The sequence below is a fragment of the Crocodylus siamensis genome, chromosome 5 (assembly GCF_052110815.1).
Source record: "Crocodylus siamensis isolate JL-2025a chromosome 5, ASM5211081v1, whole genome shotgun sequence".
Classification (NCBI taxonomy): domain Eukaryota; kingdom Metazoa; phylum Chordata; order Crocodylia; family Crocodylidae; genus Crocodylus; species Crocodylus siamensis.
In genome coordinates, this window is record NC_143399.1 from 204501237 (window position 1) to 204520401 (window position 19165).

The window sequence follows — 19165 nt, forward strand, 5'->3', positions numbered from 1 at the left end:
TAGACCAAGAGACTGGGGAAAGTGATGAGAGATGGAAACGTATTTGTGTGTGTGTGTGTGTGTGTGATATTGTTACACCCATGGACAGTTTCCAACTACTGATGCACTAACCTTCATTGTTCAGAAGTCTGAATTCTGCAACCAGGGCAAACGTGGTTCTTCCAGCTGTAGCTGAAGCAGAGGCCAGGTGAACAGCACAAGGGCTGCTCCAGTCTGAATAAAGAAGGTGGAAGAAGGGATCCTTCAGTAGGCTGTGGACTGCAAACCAAAGATCAGATGCAAGAACGTGGAAATCTCTTGCCACTTTTTGGTGGGGAAGTCTAAGAGGCTGAGCCTACAGTACTTATTTGCTCCACTTTTCACTAATAAATGGGCATGTCTACATGTGCATTTACACCAGCTTAAATTTACTACACAGTTAGTAACTGAGCAGTAAGTGGGAACGGGCCAGCATCTATACATGCAGTCATTAAAGCGCTTTAACGCTGTGTGTAGACAGACTTGGGACTAAAGTTAGTCCCAAGTCATTCCACACACACACACAGAGCATTACTGCGCAGTAAGGTGTCTACACGTTCGTTACTGTGCTGTAACTGATCAGGCATAAATTTGATACTGGCATGATGCAGGTATCAAATTTACACTCAAGCCAGTGTAAGTCACCATATTTACTGTGCAGCACGGGCATGCACATAGAAACATGTGTCCATACTGCACAGTAATTTTGGTTACTGCATGGTAAATGTGCACTTGTGGACACACCCATAGGTAGGGTATGAGGGATAGAAAAGTCACCTCTGGCCACCACTAGCCAAGATACAGTATGGCAAGGTGAAGGGGCCTCTGGCCTACAGGCAAAAGGATGGGTGGAGACTTACTACCACGGCAAAAGTTGGTATCAGAACCTTACCAATAAATAGCCTGTGTTTGTGCCATTTGGGCCTATTCTTCAGAATCTATGATCTGAGCAGTAATTAGCCACGTTAGCTTGCAGTCAGGTTGAAAGCAAGGCAAAGTGGCACCTTATAGACCAGTTCAGAGAGACATGAGCTTTTACAAGCAAGAGCTTACTTTGTTACTTGCTAGGCCGTTGCCTATGGAAGCTCAGGCTCTCTGAATCATTTGATCTATAAGGTGCTACTCTGCTCTGCCTTCTTTATGGTTTCTGGCTCCTGTTATTTTGCAATATGGACTTATGAAGGTTTGGAGCTGTAAATGCACATCAAAGTGGGGGTGAGAAAGCAGGATGGGAAAAGAAGGGCTCTAGAGAGCTACCTCTCCCTAAGCACTGTTAAAGGAAAAAGTGAGAACTACTAACCAACTGCGATGGTTCTTTGCCTCCGTTTCCACCTGCTCGACACGACCAGTTTTGACCTGGAAAGGAGATAGCACAGAAGAGCAAATAAATATTAACAGCATGGTTTAAAGACAGAGACCTGAAGGGAGAGGTAGTTATTGGGAGGAAACAAATGCAAAAACACTCTCATGGGTGTGTTTAAAGACGCCGGGTTTGCATAGGTTTGCATCAGAGCACAGAACAACTGCAGGTAAGATAGACATGCCTGTAGACTGCTGTTTTTAAATGTTTTTCCCCCTTTGATGGGTTTCTACCATTAAGCAAGCAATGCTCTACATTATCATATGCGACTGATCCTCCTAAAGAGACGCCTAGACTCAGACAGAAAAGGACATTAATAACAGAGGGCAATCAGGGCACCAGAGCTGAGCTCCCAGTCTACAAATGGGAGAACTGAGAAACTCCGTCCCTGGATAGGAAACGGCATGAAGCCTAACACCTGGCAGGTGAATTTGCTCCGAGAGAGACCAGAAGGGGAAGAGAGCTGCAGCTAGCCTATTAAGCATGACACCGAAACCCTAGTCTATGTGAAGGGTTTCAGCTAGGAATTACCCTTGTTTCCCACATGGAAAATGCATTTTCATAGCCCTACCCCTAAAAAGAAATAGCCAAATGAGTCTTGTTCCTAACCTTCGCTTGTCATTTTCTCAAGAGCAGCATTTAACATCGGCTGGTAGCGAGGAGAGGAAAGCATCTCTCTGCCTCTCTCAAAGGAAGTCTCCAAAGTTCAGCAAAAGGCATCTGCCTGGAGGAAGAAGAGATGTTGCTAATTTGCACGAGTAAATGAATCTGCTTGATGAATCTTCTCCTTTTAAACAAAGGGCCATAAAGCAAAATGTCTATAGGAGATGTCTGCCCATAGATCACACAGCTGCATCCCCTGGGAAATTATCTGAAGCCCTCTCTGTCTTTTCAGTGAATCTGGGGAGCAGACATTTGGAAAATTTTGTCACTTATTTTTACTTCCCAGTGGATGCCAGGCATTAGTATTTGGCAGGGCTGTTCTGCCAGACAGGTAATGGGAGATAATGGGATCTCTCTGCTGGGTGTTTAAAGGCCCATTCTTTGATGCTGGTATGTGGGTGCTGCACTGGTGAATAGCGCAGGCTTGGAAACCATCGTCCCTTTGTCACTGGGAGGTAGGGTCACCACTGGCGACCTTTGGCAAAACACTTAAGGGCCTCTGAAGTCATTGGGGAATGGACCCTTCGATATCCCTCTCCCTGCCTCAGTTCCCCCTCTGTAAGACAGCGGTGCCTGACTACATGCAGGGGTTGTGAGGATACATGAAGACCTGGACAGGCAACCCTGGTTGACAGCTCTGCTTTTCTGGTCCCATGCAAATGTCTACATTGAGAGTAAATCTCAGGTGGGGTCTTCCCGGGGGCTGGTCCAAGGCAATGAACGGGGCTTCCTTAAGAACCAAGAGCCCCCGACAAATCTCATCCCCTTCTGCTCTGAGTGCATGGTGCACTCTTCAGCATGCCCTTGCTCACCAGGCAAGGAGCAAAGCACTTCTTACCCACATGTGCCACCTTTTAGGGCAAGAAGAAAGCAATCGCTGCATGCCCAATGTGAGCTGCTGAATGCACAAATGGAGGGAGGCTGGGTAGCACAGCAAGGAACATGGTATATGAACCTAGACAGCGGAGAACAGCGAAGATGGAGACAAAGAAGCCAACTGAATGGTCCAAGGGCTCCTGGAAATTCACCATCATCATCCCCATCATCATCCCCACAATCTGGCTTGTCTGCCTTGGTAGGACCATCCATGAATCATAGAATCACAGAAGTCGGGTCGAAGGGACCTTGTAGATCTGCAAGTCCGACCCCCTGCCAGGGCAGGAGAAAAACTGGGATCAAATGACTCCAGCCAGGTAGTCATCAAGCCTCCTCTTAAAGGCCCCCAGGGTAGGAGCCAGCACCACTTCCCTTGGAAGTTGGTTCCAGCTCCTAGCCACCCTGACCGTGAAGTCGTTCTTGTGGATGTCTGATCTAAACCACCTCTCCAACAACTTGTGGCCATTATTCCTTGTTATGCCGGGGGGCGCTGGGGAAACAAGGTCTCTCCCAAACCCTTCTGGTCCCCCCTAGTGAGTTTATAGATGGTCACCAGGTCCCCCCTCAGCCTTCTCTTGTGAAGGCTGAACAGGTTCAGGTCCTGTCGCCTCTCCCCGTAGGGCCTGCCCTGCTGTCCCTGACCATGCGGGTGGCCTCCTCTGGACCCTCTCCATGTTGTCCACATCCCTCCTGAAGTGGGGCACCCAGAACTGGACACAGTACTCCAGCTGCGGCCTGACCAGTGCCGCACAGAGGGGGAGGATCACCTCCCTGGCCCTGCTCGAGATGCACCTGTGGATGCAGGACAAGGTGCGGTTGGCCTTCCTGATCGCGCCCCCACACTGCCGGCCCATGTTCATCTTGGAGTCAATGATGACCCCCAGATCCCTTTCTGCCTCGTGCTCTCAAGAAGGGAGTTTCCCATCTTGTAAGTGTGCTGCTGGTTACTACTGCCCACGTGCAGCACCCTGCACTTGTCAGTATTGAAACGCATCCTGGCTATGTCAGCCCACTCCTGTAACCTATCCAGGCCTTGCTGCAGTCTTTCCCTCCCTGCTAGCATGCTCACCTCACCCCAAATTTTTGTATCATCAGCGAATTTAAACATGGTGCTTTTCCCCCCGTCGTCCAAATCACTGATAAAGAGATTGAACAGGGCGGGCCCAAGGACCGAGCCCTGGGGGACTCCGCTGCCCACTTCCCCCCAGGTCGAATATGACCCATCCACCACCACCCTCTGAGTGCAACCCTCCAGCCAATCTGCAACCCATCTGACTGTGTAGGCATCAGTGCCACAGTCGCCTAGTTTTTTAATGAGGATGGGGTGGGAGATGGTGTCAAAGGCCTTGCTGAAGTCCAGAAAGACTACGTCCATGGCGATACCTGCATCCATTGCCTTTGTGACCTGATCATAAAAGGCAATCAGGTTGGTCTGACATGACCTCCCCAAATGAAACCGTGCTGGTTGCCCTTGAGCATCATCCCTGAAGCGGCCCGTCACAGATGTGCTCCTTGAGGATCTTCTCGAAGAGTTTCCCTAGGATTGAGGTAAGACTGACGGGCCTATAGTTGCCCAGGTCCTCTCTCTTCCCTTTTTTGAAGATGGGGACCATGTTGGCTACCTTCCAGTCATCCGGCACCTGGCCCGAGCACCACGAGCGCTCATAAAGCCGTGCCAAGGGTCCTGCAATAACCCCTGCTGCTCCCTCAACACCCTGGGGTGAAGCCAAGCTCTCCTCAAGACCACACTGAAATGCCCCACGACTGCTCCACTGTGGTCTCTAGACACCAGCCCTGTCTTTCCTCTTTCATTCAGAGTCACTGGGAAGGATTTTCCCATTTTGCAAGAAATGCATGCACCTCTCAGCATACTGCTGCAACTGAGTTGGCCAAAGCAGTGAGGATGCAAATTTCCCTTGAGGTGAGATATCCAATTAAAGGACAGGTAAATTTAGCAATCATTAAATTAAAAAAACTAGGCTGGATTCAGTCATTAGGGGAAACACTACAAAGGAACCAGGGACGCGCGATCTGCTAACGCTTCACTCACCCCTGCCCAGTGCTTACTTCTGAGTCCCCAGCTGGTTGCAGCGGCAGCCAGGAGATCTCTTGTTCAATCCCTGCAGGTCAGCCAAGTTAGTAGCCATCACGTTCACACAGCGTGTAGCTACCGGGAGGTTGTCACCGGATAAATCAGCTTTCCTCTGTGCAAGGTACATCCTCATAGGGGACAGGAGATTCCAGGAGTGCCTCACAGCCGGGTTTCTGAGCCATTCTCCCACTAGGGGCTAGGGGTTAATCTGCACCTGGCCAAGAAGACTGTACCCCAAAATGCACGAACATCTGGGCCTTCACCAGGGGATAGGACGGCTCACACACTGGAGTCGCTCTGGTGTCCACTGCCCTCTACTCCAAGTCTGCATTGTCTCTGGTGCCCCACCGTGCCCTACACCACTCCTAAGTCACCCCCACCCTCCTGCACCAGCTCCAGGTTGGCTTGCCCTCCCCACATTGTCACAAGCTTTGACAAAGTCCATAACCACCGGTGCTGTCTCTCTCATGCACACACAGGCACCTCTGCAAAGGTCTGCAAAGGTGTGTGTGTGACACTCGCAATGCAAGTGTCACACACACACACACACACACACATGCACACCCCTCTCCACAGGATATGAGTGTCAGGAGCTGCAGCAGGCAGCCCCACCAGGTAAGGTAAGTCAGGCTGGCCACATACCCATAGGGCCCCTAGCCAAGTCCACCTGGGATTTGCAATCTCAGCTTTGCTCCAGGTCTTGACCTTGGCTCAACTCCTGACTCTTGTCCCAAACTTCCTCTCTCACTACTGGATCTGACTGCTACCACTATGTCCCAGGAGTGTAACATGGGGGAGCGGGGGTGTCTAACCCCTGTCCTCCCCTGCAACACATGTGCTTCCTGGGTATCAGTACTGATCCCCCATCTCCACCACTTCACCTCTGCCTGAGATCTGAGTTCCCTCATCACCTCCTCTTTCTGCAGCTGCTCGGTATCCTGCTATCCTCACCCTCCATCTGCACTGGGTCCAGACCACCCACCAGCCCCCTAGTCACGGTTCCTTTTCCCACCCAGCATGGAGTGAATATATGGTTTGTTGCCCCTCTGCTCGGACATAAATGCCCCCGTTGCCACAGGCAGAAGGAGAAGGGGTGCAGGATACCAGACCCAGCCCTCCCCCTCCTTCAGGTGGCTAAGTGCAGACCCCCACCCTCAAAGCATCCCCCTCGACAGCCCAGCTGGGTTCCAGTTCCAGCAGAAAAAGCCATAGGGCAGCATCCAGTGTTCAACTTAATCCTGTGCAATGAGGTCAGGAAATGGGCTATTTCCTGGCCTGACCACAGGGCAAGGCAGCAAGGGACCCAGGCTAGCCAAAGTCCCTGGCAGGTACTCTGCCAAGCTGGCTGAGCCACTGAGCTGGCACGGCCCCGAGCGGGCAGAGGAGAGCCACCCCGGCCTCTCCAACCAGGGCAGCTGGTCACCAGACATGCAGAGATGGTTGTTGCTCCTTCCTTTTGCAATCCTTTTCTCATCCTGGTTGACAGGTATAGGGAGAGGGTTATGGTTAGGGTTAGGGTTATCATGCACCCAGCTCCCAGACTGCACTCAGGTGGGCTCTGTGCCTCTGCCAGCCCCCACTCGGCCCCTGGGACCCCTTGCGAAGCACCAGCACCTGGAGAGACGTGGGGCCCCCATTTCAACAGGGTGGCTTGTGCCAGAGAAGAGATGGGATCTGTGGGGATCATTCCTCACTGAAGCCTCCAAACGAGCCCTGTTGCTCTCAAGATACGAAACCCCACGGACTCATCCCTCAGAGCTGCATGGCCATCACGCAGGCAGGCTATGCCACCAAGAGAGTAAGAGTCAACCAGTCACGCCCAGGGTGAAGACACCCCGAGGAGGATACTCCTTTTGGACGTCCAGGAGACCCAGGTCTTGATCACAGTGTCAATTCACACTGAGTAAGGGCTTGACTCCTAGCCCACACCACTGTCAAGTATGCAAGCACTGATCCCGCTTCTGGGGTCCTGAGTGCATTATCCCTGCACCTTTCCTTTTCCAGGGTGCTTCCAAACCACCTTAGGGGATGTATACCCCAGCAGAGAGCAGGTACTGGTTTAAAATGGTTCCACGCTGATTTTGTGCCAGACCCTTGCTAAAGGGGTGTCTTCATTAGCTAAAGTACTAAGCTATTATCCTCCATTACAGCAGGCTCTAGAAGTGGCCTGATGCTCCAGGGCCCATGCAGATGCAAGTGGTTTCTGCGCATTGTTGAGCATTGGGCTTGCTGTTTGGCCTCGCTCACACCTACATTTCTGCATGCGAGCCAACAAAACAATCAAACCCAAACAGGAGAAAACCACCAAACATCATGCAGTGAAAAGGCCTGATCCTTATTTCAGTCCATCGGTGTTTCGGAGGATTACCACAGATAGCAAGACCAGATCCAATGTTGGAGCGACTCCGTAAGGTTGATTTCATAAATTCATAGACATTAGGGCTGGAAGGGACCTCACGAGATCATCAGGTCCAGCCCCTGCCCCAGGGGCAGGAAGTCAGCTGGAGTAACTTAAGTCTGTTATGCTTCAGGAAAGCAATTCAGATTTAGATTATATAGCGTCATCTCGAGGGCAACTCAAGACTGAGGGAACAGGAGTCTGGTGGCGTGACGTCTTCAGGAGCCAGAGGAAAACCGCTGATGGGGCAGACTTACCCACGAGGCCTCAAACTGTTTTAAATGCTGAAGGGGTGTAGGTTGTAGCGACCAACTATTTGAGTTGGTCTAATAAAAGATATGGGATTCCCCCAAAGAACCTGTCTGCCTTCAATGCCCAAGTCATACCGCACTGGCATACAGCCCCTGCCGAGGTGGACCACATCACGACCACCTGGGAAGGACAAGGAGGATAAACTTGACATGACATCAAGACGGCGGACGTGGGCTGAGACGGCTTGTGTTCATGCCCTGGTCCCATCCCAGACTCCATCCACGCAACCTGGGCCATGTCAACGACGCTTAAGCCTCTAATGGCCACCAATTTCCATAGGAACCAGGAATTTCAGTCCCCATAAAAAGCTGGCCCTTCTTCTGCCTGTGCCTCAGTTTCCCACAGGGAGAAAGAGGTTGAGCATGCAATCCAGCTGCAGGGAGTAAGTGCTTTGGCTCAGGGACCGTCTCTACTTGTCACAGCCTTTAGCACTATGGGGACCGTAGGAAGACCGGCAGACAGACCCCATCTCTTATTGGAAGTGACAGGCAGCCCTCACGGAGCAGAGCAGCTCTCCGGCCTTCCCGTCTCATCTGAAAGACCTCTATGCAGCAGTGAACTTAATTCACCTCCGAAGGAAGAGTTGTTCCTAGTGGGATTCTGGCCTATAACCACAGGGATCCCAGCCAAGGCAATTTCATATATAGGTCATTAAGCAACTCCCTCCGTAGCCTGCCTGTGAGTAAGTTAACCCTGCGGGAAAAACGTGAGTATCGCCGAGGTGTGCAGCACGGCAGCCCGATGGGGCATTTTATTCTACCGCTGACCCACCAAAGAGGCCAGCGATCCAGCCAGGGTCCTGGGAGCTTTCAATGAGCCTCACTGTGAAGGTGAAGAAGGAGCTGCTTTATTGAATGCATCCCCCTGGGATGCAGGGAGAGCTCTGCAAGGCTTCGGGGGCACCCTGCAGCCCGTCGCCTGAGGAAGCTGGCATGCATGCTGGGTCGGTGCCGCCAAGGGGAGCACGGCAAAGCAGGCTGCAGAAAACGTGCAGCAAAACTGAAATGGGCAGGAAATAAAAGCTGGCTTGCCTTTTTTCAACAGCATTCAAGGTGGGTGAAGGGCAAGCAGTTGAAAGTGGCAAAAAGCAAAGGAGAGCTTTTCCCCTTGGTTCAGTTATCCTGAGCTCACCTGGCATAAGAGGAGAGGATTATTTGCTAATGCACAAGGCTGGATGGGGTGTAAATTGGCAGTGCTGAGGATCTGACTCCTGAATTGTTCAGTTTGCAACAGCCACTATCAGTCCAGCTTCTGGATCAGGCCCTATAGGCAACTTCAGATGCATGCACGTGCCCTTTAGGGCCCTGATCCTGCCAGCAGAGGCTACTTAGGCCACATCAGTCCTGCCTCCTTGCCAAGGCCTGGGCTGCCCTGCACAAGCCGACCACTTCCCCAGTCCCTATTCAGCATATGCCAAAGCCCAAAACAGAGGTAACACAGCCAGCTGAGATGGGACCAAGAGTCTGAGAACATCTCCGAGCCACGTTAGACTGATTTTACTGCCTAATTTCTGAGCTTTAGCATGGACAAAGCAGGACCAAGCGGGAAGGGGTGCTTCCAGTCTTTTTCCTGGCACAAGGGCAATGCAGACATAGCTTTAGACTCCACATTGTTCAGCCGTGGGGTCTCTTTAAGGGTGTTTATGAGCACGGAGGGGAGATACTCATGACTGATAGCCGGAGCCTTGAAGCGTCTGTATCTGCCAAAGTAGGCCATTGCCTACAAAAGCCCATGCCTTTCTGAACCAGTTAGTCTTTACAGTGCCACCCTGCCCTGCCTGCTGAAAGAGGGTGAAACATGACCTTGCCGCAAGTGAAACGTGCCCCTTCCAACCAGCAGAAAGCACGTTTCTCAAACAGCAAACGGGACAAAGCATCAGGATAGACTGTCAAGGGAAAAGGTGGATGTCCACCCCTTGATGTGTTCAGGTGAAGACCAGATGCCTTTTGGGGGAGGTATGCCTAATCCCCGCACCTGTTACTGGGCAGGAGGAGCTGGGTGAAACGTAAAGGTGTCTGAGATAAAGGGGGTCCCAGGCTCGTCCCATAAACACCAGGAACCTATGAGAAGCTCCCACACCGAGACAGAGGACCTTCCCTTTCGGCTCAGGTAACGAGTTTACAACAGGTGACGAACCACTGGCCCCATATTAGCTTTTGATTGCATTACCCTTTGGAACAAACATAATTATCCGTGCATCTTCCTCTTGCAAGCCTATGTGATTAGGTTATGTCTTCGGGAATTATTCATTTCCTAATCTGAGCTTCCGTTCCTTGTAGACCGTATATATTGATGTATGCATGTTACCTCCTCTGTGATGACTTCATTAGCATGGCTGAGGCCAGACAGGCTGGTTCATTATTTGTCGATTTAGGGAGATGCCGAGCAGTTTTCTTCCTCCTCCGCCTCTCTCTAGTATCATAACAACTCCTAGGGTTTTGCCTGTCTAAAGGTTCAGCGCTCTGCAATGTGCATGGCTCACTTTCCATCGTTTTGCCTGTAGCTCATTGAAAACTCTTCTCCTCAGTGTCCCTGCCACTTATAAATGATTCCCATTCAAGGGGGGAAGTTTCCATGGGTACAGGGACTTCATTCCCACTGACACGCAATGAAATTTCCATGCTAAAGTCTCACTTGTAGATTCAAATAAAAGGAACATCTCTTATTGTGGAGCAGTAGCAACCTCTGCAGACCCTTTGTCTGTCTCTCACCCACACCCACTAGCTACTCAACTGAAGGACCATCTCCCAACGACCAGCTTCCTCAAACTCCTGAATTAGGGAGCACCTTTCAAAAATTACAGCTTCCATCACCATATTGCTGAAGAGATGTGGGTCAGGGAAAGAGATGTCCAGTAGGTAAGGGACGCTAAGGGGAAAATTAGCAGCTTTAGCCCCATGTTTTTTTCTCTTAGATACTTATTCACATCCTAGACAGGGATAAAGCACTGAGATCTTCACCCTCTTCCCCACTCCCAAGACTGTGAAAAGCAACGTGTGCTTCAAAATTTGAGGTTGGAGGGACTTCAGCTGTTCCCCAAGCCTGAGTCACCACAAAGGACACTCTTCACCTCCTCTCCAGAGGCCTGGGGAGTCCTGGATGCCTCCTCACCTTCCTGGACCTATAAAGACCATCATACTCTATTTTGGAAAGGTCTGTCCAAACGTCTGATGGTGTGACCCGGCCTTTCTAGTAGACCTTGTGGTCTGGTAAAGATGGCGCTGAGACTCGGGAGATCTGGTTTGCCAGCTCCGTCATGGGTCTGCAGAGTGATCTTGAGCAAGTCACTTCCCAGCTTCTTGCCTCAGTGTACCCATCTGTACAATGGGGATAATGACGCCGACGCCATTGGTGCAGCACTCCAAGATCTGCTGAGGAAAGAGATGAGAAGCAGTCCTAACTCTCAGGCAACTATAAGTTGCATTCAAGATCCTGCAATAGGGATCGAGCAGGGGGGCTAGTTCTGATTCTGCTGAATTATAAAATGCATCTTCACCCACAAAAGGATCATTACAAACTTCCACACTCCTCACACCACGGGTTGAGGATTTTCAGATGCAGGATGGTGGAAAAATTCATTTTGATGAGGACCTGGTGACTCACTAATTATCCTGGATCATCCAGAGATTCCCAGTGAGTACCGGGGTCAGGACGGGGCAGGGGATAATTACAAGCAAAGTCTGTGCCAGCAGTTGATTCTCAGGGCAAAAATAGCTTTCCCTTGATCTGAGTTTCATGCTATCTGCATCATTCCCCAAGAGAGAATATTAAAAGCCGGTGTCCCCGTATTCACCTTGGCTGGAAAGTGGTTAGCTGGCAGAGGGTCAAGGAAGAGAGTTTAGGATGAGGAATAATATCAGTCTCCCATTGTGCTTCTAATATTTGCTCTACAGTGGGATCTGGCCTGTAAGAAACAGAAAGCGAGATGTGTGCGGCTCTCTAAATAAAGAAGACCTTGGGCCACGCTGTGTTTTTTACCACCGCTTGCTTAGGATCTCAGGTCATCGTCCATCTCTCTGGTTTTACACCAGTTTCATTGTGCTGCTCTTACTGGTGCACTGCTGCGGTCATGAGCTGCTCTGCCCCAGACAGTGAAACATAGGGGTCAGGACTACTCTTACCCCAGCTACAATCTGGCAAAAGATAATTCCCTCTATTTGATTTCTCAGAGCTTTGCCCTGATTAAAGTGCCGCTGCTCTCACCGTTTGTCTATCGCCGTCCATGACCGTGACCGGATGTAACGTTGGCTTGTTTTAAAAAGGGGGAGCGGGTTTTCCCCTGGGAGCATGAATCTGCTGAAGCTGGGTGCCTGTATGGTCTCTTTGCTCTCACACTGAGATACTGGAGCTATGGCTCTATTTAAACCCGAATGGAGCAGGTTTAGGGCTGGGACAGTTTAGCACCCAGCAGAGCAGGCTGGGGGACGCCCACGAGTCTCAGTGGATCAGTGGTAATGCACTAGCATTTGAAAGCATTTTAACCATTCACCCCCAGCATACATCCAGCAGCACAGTGCAAACAGTCCAGCTCGCTTCTCACACTGAGATCATTCACTCGGCGTCTGCGTGGACCGAGCTCCACGTCTCCTCCGCCGATACCCCCCGAACCCAAGCTACCGAGGAGACAGCTATGCTAAGCTGCAGTCACTGCGGTGTAGACATACAGAGGACAGGTGACCTTATGGGTCTTGGGAGATCTCCATCGAGTTCTTCAGATGCCTGGCCAGGGCTATAGCAGTGAATCTCCCTGGGTGCGTCTACATGTTCATTGATGCGCTTTTGCTAATGTGCATTAAATATAGTCTCTCCGGGTGCTAAAATCATAGAGAAGTCGGGCTGGAAGGGACCTCCAGAGCTCACATCTAGTCCAACCCCTGCTTGAGGCAGGACCAGCCCTATCCAAACCATCCCAGACAAATCCATAATCTCCACCCTTCACACCCTGACACATCATAGACCTAACACCCTCACCTGCCACAGGTAAAGCAAGGGACCATGGCAGCCACGCACCTTGGACGGTCACCCATGTTGCCCACCCTAAGGCTGGCTGATGGCAGCCAACGTCTTGCTTCTATAAAAAGATTGTCAATACACACTCAAGGAATCCCAAGGCGTATCTTGGCTGAATCTGATATCTTTTATTAGACCAACTTAAATAGTCGGAAAACAATTTTTAAGCAAGCTTTCAGGTTTAAAAACTCTTATTTTACAAGGGAGTGCCAGAGCCCAGGAGCCTGCTGTGTTTGATGCTGTATAAAGAATAAAAAGACAGTCTTATACACTAAGACCAAAGTGCGGCAGTGCTCACTAATTATTTCTAGGGCCTATTTAATTCATGGTTTCGCAGCTTTTACATAAACGGCAAAATCTGGGACTGTCCACAAAAATCTACAAAATCAATCGGAAAAGAAAAAAAGGAAAATGCTGGCAATCCTTGCTGCTGAAAGAGGAAGGTGCCAGTTGGCAGGGTGGCATGAAGGACAGCAGACAAGATGGCAGCTTCCCCCTCGTCCCTCCTCCCCCCACCACAGCCTCTGCCAATCAGCACCAAGGGGTGGGGCCTCTCCACCAATCAGCACCCATGGGTGGGGCCACCTTAAAATGACCAGGGAATTAGAGCTTTTACGTCGGGATCAACTGTGGAAGTTGGCATGTCCCCCCACACTGTAGGTAGACCCCTATTAGTGCCAATTCCTGTTATAGCAACGATGGTGCTGATTTCTCCATCCAGTTGTTTTGTCTCTCCCACAAGGTCCCTGCTCCCTGGGGAAAGCACATATACCTTTCCCCACTTCCAGCCTCCTGTTTCTCAGGCCTGGAGGCATGCTCCCATGTTTAATCAGCTGGCTGACTGCGACCAGGCTCTCCGAGCCACCGAACGGACAATGCACGGAGGCAGCCGACGCTCTCCCGCCTCGACAGCCAGGACTCAGGAGCTGCCGCATCGCTGAAGCCTGTTGAAGCAGCCGTGCCATTTGCTGCAAAACCTCCCAGGAGCAATTTACTGCAACGCAGGAGGAACAGCCGCAACACGACATCCTCAGGTGGTGCGATGTAAAAGCGGGCGCCAAAAGGTCAATGGCTCTTTCCCTTTCAAGGATGCATTAAAAAAAGGAGAGAAAAAAGTCAATGTCTAATGCACTCGACTGAGTCATTATAATGACAGTGACACGCACCAGCCTGGCAGCTTTCCGGGGGGGAGGAAGAGCAGTGCTGAACAAGAAATGCCCCGCCTGCTTGACTCCAAACCCTCCGTAAACTGGCTGGAGCCTTTTCTATGAACAGCAACCACCAGCTCAAGAGGTTTCATTGCTCAAGTGGGATGACAGTCTACTCAGCTCCCGAAGGTACTAACTGGCAGGTAGCTGCCAAATCTATACCTGCTTGTGTCATTCTGCCTTTACAAGCAAAAGAAGGAGCTGTATTAGCAGCTGGGCGACAGCTCAGTAAAGCACTTCTCTTAGGCAGCAGGAGGAGATGGTGTTGATAGGCAAGCCCCTTTCCTTGAAAACCAGTCCTTAATTAATGAGCCACAGGGTCTTATACAGCTTCAAAGGTCTTTGTTTCATCAAACACCAATCCTGATTACGTGTGGCTATTGAAGAGCTCCTAGTACCTTTCCCAAGAGTGCTTCTCCTGTCTAAACTGCAGCCTGCTTAATTAGTTGCACAAAAATGGCCCCGTGGTTCCTTCCAACAGGTTATTTTTCTCGCCTCCAGTTTCTGTGCACAACGGCGTGTTGTGTTGCCACGTACTATAAAATGCCACATTTCCCCTCTGAAAGTAGCTGGAGTTTGCAAACAGCTTCAGGAGGTATCTTACAATGAATAAAGGGACAACCAACGAATAAAGGGACATTATTTGTGATGGAGGTCCAGAGTCAAAGGGACAGCTAAGAAAAGCATTGCTCTTCCTCTAATAGCTTTGAAAACAATTTCCCAAGCCCAACAAAAAGTCATCTGTGAGGAAGAACGATCCTTTCTGGAGTCAGGTTTTTCCAGAATATTACAACTCTCAGTAAACTTTTGGATTGATTTAGCAAGGATTTTATGATGGCAGAGAACTCAGGCAATGACCAGGGATCCTGGTTTTCTGTGATTTAAAAAAAAACCAACAATTTTTGGTTAAAAAAAGTGACCCAATATTCACATTTGTCCATGATTTAAATGAAACACCACTAATATATATATATGTGTGCATACACATACACACACATACATACATATACACACATATATATACACACATGTATACATCTATATGTGCATATATACATATTTATGCATATATACAGATATACACGCATATATACGTATATATACACATCTATAAATATATGCATATACATATATATACACATACACCCACATATATATACACACACACATCCATACATACATCATTTTAATCATGGAAAAATGTGGATTTGGGGTTACTTTTTTTTAACTGATAATTGGGAATTTTTTTTAAATCAGAGAAAACCAGGATCCCTGGTAATGACAGACAGTAGTAAAAGTCCTCTGGACCTTTCAAAACAGGCTGTGCCATGAGGTTGATAGTTGAAGGGGTAATGGGAAGAGTCGGTATTGCATCTTGTATACAGCATTAACTGCATGCACCCCTGTCAGTTCTGAACCTTCTCAGGGTCAGATGTGATGTCTAGGAGAGTCTTTCCATTGACTTCAGTGGACACCAGATCAGGACCTGATCCATAGAGCGGATCCTAGAATAGAGGGATCAAGTGTTTTTTCATATGTTTAGTGCTCCAGGCAGGATGCAGCTCAATATTTCAGCTGCATTTTCAAATGCTCCCACAGCCCCGACGGGTGGGGGGAGGGATGATCACGAACAAACCATCCTCACTTGTAGTCATTGTCATTGTAAATGAGACCTGTCATCTTCTGGCTGCTGTCCCACGAGCTCATTTCAGATCATGTATAATAAATGAATATGGAAATGACTCGTTTGTATTGACAAAGGTGGTACAAGCACAAAGCCTCTCCAGCTGCTGTCAGGATGCAGAAAGGCATGACATAGCCCGACAGACCAAAATGTATCCCTCTGGACACATTTTCAGATTAGCAATCTGGCATACAGATACTATTTCCATGGTGATAAACTGCAGGCAAAGCCAGTGATTAATATATTCCCAGATCTGGGGATAATTGCTACTAAAGGCACCACCACCATAGCCTCCCCTTTTGTCACTGGGAGGAGCTTTGTGTTAGTGGAGCTGCATAAGGGTAGTGAAGTGCAGACCTTGCACATAGACTTGGACACATTATACCAGTATAATTTACATCAGTTATGTACCTGGATATAAATTGCAGGGGGATCTGTAGCAGACAGAGAGCAGTTATCCCAGGACAGTTGCAACCAGAAGTGATATTACTGCCCACAAGGATAGCCAAACCACAGTAAATCACCATGATTTAGCTTCTGCTTAGCACAGAGTAAGAGCGTGCACATGGAAAAATGTCCCCAGAGCAGGTGAAATACAATAAACACCCACCTTCTTTTATTCCATGGTAAGTCGCTCCCAGGTCCACCCCGAGAGCACTTTGTTCTGGTTTATCTCGTCCCCACTTAAAAGTAACTTCAGATTAAAGCAGGGCATGGATTTAAGTCCCAAAAGCTATTCCAGACTAACTCAATGTATTTGGATGTCTTTGTCCCAGACCCTTTGAAGCACGTCTCGCATTCGAAAGCTCATCTAACGCTATCCCAGCTATGCAATTGGTGCAATAAAAGATGTCACCCAGCGAAACCTTTGACTTCTGCATTTATCCCAGAAATAAGAACGCCACGTTCCAGTTTAACATAAAACAAATCCTAATTTGCAATGCAGCCACACTTCAGTCAGCTCCTTTCTACCCATTAAGCAAATAGCTCTGCAAGAAACACTTGAATTCTCCAATCATGTTTAACGGGGAGTGCTTTTTAAAACGGCACGTTGTTTTGCTGAGACTTCAGTTCAGCTGCCCTGAAATTATGTACAATTGCTTGATTAGACATAAAGCAGCCTGCACCTTTTACAGGGAATCGCAGCTTTTGAGACTGGCCCCATTAACACTGTGCACTGGTGATGAAACGTCGTTAAAATTTCAGGGCCAGATCCTCCAGGTAAGTCTGCATAGCACCGTGCACGTCAAGCTAGCTGGCGTATATGCATACGGCTTTGTGCTGTATATACGAACTCCCAGCCCGTTTCCATTGACTTGAGCGGAGATGGACTGATTTCCATCAACTAAGAATGTAAAATTAGAATAAACACCATGCCAACTGCGGTTGCAGTGCTTGCCCTCTTTCCCCCACCCCAATGTTTGCATCATTGTTTATAATTGTAATAACCTAATAAAGCAGAACTTTATTACATTAGGGGCTGAGGCCTTCTCATACAATGGCCTATAATGAGCAAACCATGTGCCTTTTAGTGCTTAATGGACACACTGAGTCATTTATCTCCATTGCAACATTCAAGCTGTTCCAAGAAAGATCAGACGATCTCCCTGGGCCTTTTTTTTCACTGATTTAGGAGTTGCCACTTTCCATTCATGGTAATGTCAAGAAAAAACACATCCTAGCTGCTTAATAACGAAAAGGCAGCAAATAAACAAAACTGCAAGATGCTGCCCCTCCATCTGGAGCTTTGGAAAGATGGCTCCCTGCTCCTGCATCCCAGCTTTGAACCATACAATCATAGATAATGAGGGCTGGAAGGGACCCCAGGAGGTCACATCTAGTCCAACCCCCTGCTCTAAGCAGGACCAGCCCCAACCACATCATCCCAGCCAGGGCTTTGTCTAGCCGGTCCTGCAAGGATGGAGATCCCAGCACCTCTCTGGGTAACCTCTTCCAGTGCTTCACCACCCTCCTAGTAAGGAAGTTTTTCCCAATATCCAACCTCAACTTCCCTTTCTGCAACATGAGCCCATTGACCAACAAGTAGAGGGCGTCTCCTCTTGATTTGCTCTTCTTGTGCCCTAGTGATTCCCTTAATCTTCCAAGGATGTCTCCTCGAAACCCTTGTGTTTTTCCTGGTTGTTAATCAATTTCCTGATACGTTCCAAATTTAATAGAGACATGACATCACTGGGGAAGGTAATTCATTCAAAACTGAGATTTTCTGATAACCAGTAATGAGCAGTTCGATTAACAGGACTTTCCTGTCAGTTAGTGCTCAGGACTGTCTCTTGATTTATACAACCACGCAACTGTTTTGAAGATACTGAGCTAAAGGTATAAAAGAGGGACGAACCGGCTAACAGGGTGCGCTTCAAGAACAAGAAAGCTCTCTGATGTGTACTCCAACCAGCTGATCTTCCAGCTGATGGGATCCACACCACGAGAAGCTGGCAAGAAAGAGACTGCCTCTTGCTTGTAGTCAGAAATCACAGAAACTCAGGGCTGGAAGGGACCTCAAAAGATCGAGTCCAGCCCCGGCTCTGGGAAGGAGTACTGCCGAGATCAAATGGTCCCAGCAAGGCGTCCGTGCAGTCTCCTCTTGAAGACTTCCCAGGCTGGGGACTGCACCCCTCCTTGGGAAGTCTGTTCCAGCTTGCGGTCACCCTTACCGTAAAGTTCGTCCTTGCATCCAACTTGAAACCGTCCTCGGACAGTTTATGGCCATTGCTCCTTGTCCTCCCCTGGGGTGCCCTAGTGAACAGCTTTTCTCCCAGCTCATGATAATTCCCCCTTACACACTTATAGACGGCCACCACGTCCCCCCTCGGTCTTCTCTTCCCTGGGCTGAACAGTCCCACATCCCTTCATCTTTCCTCATAAGGTTTGTCCTCCAAGCCCTTCATCCTTCTTGTGGCCCTTCTCTAGACCCTTTCAAGATCCTTCACGTCTTTTCTGAAGTGTGGCACCCAAAATGGGACACAGTCCTGCAGCTGGGGTCTCACCAGCACCGAGGAGAGAGGAAGTATCACTTCCTTAGCCCTGCTCGCGATGCATCGGCTAATGCATCCCGGTACACTATGAGCTCTGTTGATTATAGCATTGCACTGGCAATTTATGTTCATCCTGTGATCAACCATAACCCTGAGTTATGAGAAATTGGTGAGAAATGATCACTTGACAGCTGACTACTGGACTTTGATTTGCTTTAGGCTCCTTTAAGCGTGAATGATTGTAGTAAATAAGGCCTTTCTGTCATTCATGGAATGGGCTGTTGTGTCAATCCTTTAATGCGAGTCCAGAAGCCCATTTTATCACTTAACAATGCTGCTCTTCTGGGTGAGTGAAAACTAAAAAGAGTCCAGCATTAAATGTCTCATGTTTCTGCCACCTTCTTTGCAAGAATCGTTCCAATAAAATAAAATTCCAAATGTTGATGATATAACCTACGTGTCCTGGCCGACTCTCCCAGGACAGGGTTACATGGTGATGCCTTTTGAGAAAATGTAAAAATTAGAGCTGTTTGCAGGAGAAAAGGAAGCTA

The 19165-nt window shown here is 49.0% G+C and overlaps 1 long non-coding RNA gene across 1 annotated transcript in view; it reads right to left on the reverse strand.

Moving 5' to 3' along the window:
* Positions 1-1987: 1987 nt before the first annotated feature.
* Positions 1988-19165, reverse strand: part of LOC149865176 (uncharacterized) — a 42728-nt gene continuing 25550 nt past the window's right edge. Inside the window, exon 3 of the long non-coding RNA XR_016442443.1 lies at positions 1988-2102. This is a non-coding gene — a long non-coding RNA (uncharacterized LOC149865176). The remainder of the gene's footprint in view (positions 2103-19165) is intronic.